This window comes from Alosa pseudoharengus, unplaced genomic scaffold (genome assembly GCF_046254945.1).
Source record: "Alosa pseudoharengus isolate Yale_2024_CS ecotype anadromous, Long Island Sound unplaced genomic scaffold, YU_APseudo_1.1 YU_APseudo_1.1_scf_2, whole genome shotgun sequence".
Lineage (NCBI taxonomy): Eukaryota > Metazoa > Chordata > Actinopteri > Clupeiformes > Clupeidae > Alosa > Alosa pseudoharengus.
This window is the reverse complement of record NW_027468663.1, coordinates 53448204-53450703: the sequence shown is the minus strand read 5'-3', so window position 1 is coordinate 53450703 and position 2500 is coordinate 53448204. Positions and strand designations below refer to the sequence as shown.

At 43.9% G+C, this 2500-nt stretch overlaps 1 protein-coding gene across 1 annotated transcript in view; it reads right to left on the bottom strand.

The window, feature by feature from the left end:
- Positions 1 to 2500, bottom strand: part of LOC143134832 (receptor-type tyrosine-protein phosphatase mu-like) — a 173619-nt gene that overhangs the window by 108001 nt on the left and 63118 nt on the right. The window lies entirely within an intron of this gene.

Below are 2500 nucleotides of genomic sequence, written 5' to 3'. Positions count from 1 at the left end.
TGTGCATGCAAGCGTACATATGTCTACTGTGTGAGTATGTGTCATACATATGATTACTGTGAATGTATGTGTGTGTGTGTGTATCTGTTTGTGCACATGTGTGCACATGAAATGGGTTAACATGACCCCTGGAGGCAAACATACGGAAAAAAATGGTCATCCTAGGCCCTACAGTTCTCAAGATATTCACAGAGAACTGTGTCTGCCCTACCCTCCTTTCGGGGGGTCCAGTCCAGCGGGGGGGCTACAGATCAAAACGAAAAATTACGGTTCCATGCTATCCATGTGGGGGTACATGCCCAGTTTTGTGTACCCCGGTCTTTCAGTGTCCCGGGAATCCTTGTTGGTGTACGTCACTAAATGTACACATAAATTATTTTATTGTAAGGCCCGCCATGAACGAAAGTACACAAAACTTGGCATGCATTCGGAGGGTGTCATAATGATCCTACACTTTTAATTTTGTGCAGTTTTGACCTTGTCAGCCAGAGATATTGTGGTGAAAACACCTAATTTTTTGCTTTTTAATTTTTAACTAGGTGGCGCTATACATGAAATAAGTGGTAATGGGATGGGTTGACGTGCCCCCTTAAGACCAACATACATAAAAAAGGTGGACCTCCTAGGCCCTACGATTCTCGAGATATTCACAGAAAACTGTCTCCGGCCACCTACAGGCCAGTTGGTGTATAGTAACATAAATTAATTTATTGTGTGGCCCCCCATGAACGGAATTCCACAAAACTTGGCGTGCACACAGAGGGTGTCATAATGATCCTACACTTCCAATTTCGTGCAGTTTTGACTATGTTAGGTCACAGATACCTTCAATTACAACACCTCATTTTTACTTTTTTGTGTTTAACTAGGTGGCGCTATACATGAAATGAGTGGTTATGGAATGGGTTGACATGGCTCCTTGAGATCAACATACAAAAAAAAATGGTCCTCCTAAACCCTACGGTTCTCGAGATATTCACAGAAAACTGTGTCTGCCCTACCCTCCTTTCGGGGGGTCCAGTCCAGCGGGGGGGCTACAGATCAAAAAAAAATGATGGTTCCATGCTATCCATGTGGGGTTACATGCCCACCAAGTTTCGTGTACCCCGGTCTTTCAGTGTCCCGGGAATCATTGACGGAAATTTGGGCATGCGAAAAAGAAAGAAAAAAAAAAAGAAAAAAAAAATATCTGACTAAACCTATATGACCGCCGCTTCGCTGCGCGGCGGTCATAATAACTCCCCTTCCCATTTGCTCATGCACCACCCAGTCAGGGTGATGATGAGAATGATCAGTACCGAGAACTGCACTAGTATTTATTCATTTATGTTTTTTAACCACTTATGTAACTACAATTTAACTTATATTGTCTGTTTGCTGTTTGTTTTTATGTCATTCAGTGGACAATAAAGTTTTTATCTATCGATCTATCTATATGCAGTCTGTGAAACAAATATATGGTCCAATTAAGAACATGTTTCAATGCCCACAATGGGAAGGGGTCATGTAAACAAACACAATAGAAATCCCCTGTGATTAACCCAGAGCTAGACCTGAAAACGCCTCTGTACATCAAATCCCTGATCCGTGTTTAGTTTGGTTGGAGCGGCTTGATAAATAACTGAAATCCCTGATCTGTGTTTAGTTTGGTTGGAGCTTGATGTGCAGTCCAGTACTGGGAGGGGCAGTAATTAATGCTCAGCGCTAATCCTGTTTCCTGTGTCCACTACGGCAGGCATAATAAACACAGTCTAACCTTCCCTCCATCGATTTGCATTGTGAGTGCAGATAAACCACGGCCTTAATTAAGAGCCCAAAATGAGGCCTGGGGAACATCTAGGTCAGTGTGCTTTTTCTAGTCTTTTTATTGTGTGTTTTTTACAACATATACTGTAACAGGTTTATGCAAATGCCGACTTCCTCCACACCCCCCACTCCACCATCTCAAACTCACAAACAACATCTTAAAATGAGGACACGTTGACCTTGAATCTCACACAGAACCCCCCCCCCCTCCCTGTGAAGACACAGTGGGGGCTAATTTAATAATTCCCCTCCACTCCACTTCATAATGTTCAATATTTCATGAGATATTTTGCCTTCACAAGTCCTGCTCTGTCTTTTCATCCGCTAGCCCCCTCCTCTCTCTGTCCTTCTGTAGATTTCACTCCTTCTTGTGTGCCTATCTCTCTCTCCCTTCACTTTTTCCTTGAAGTGGCGACACTTTCTATCACTCTATTTTCCCTTCATAACCCCCTGCTCTCTCTTATCATCATCTCTCTCCCTCCCCTCTCTCTTCCCCCTCTCTTTCTCTCTCTGTCTCTCTCTTTCTCTGCCCTTCTCTAGATTTGGCTGCCTCTTGTGCGCCCCCCCCCCCCTCTCTCTCTTCGTTTTTCACTTGAAGTGGTGGCACTTTCTATCATTCTGCCTCTGCGTCAATCTTCTTGATCCTGCGTTGGACATATTCATTTCCCCGGCTCTCTCTGTCGCCCTCCTCTTT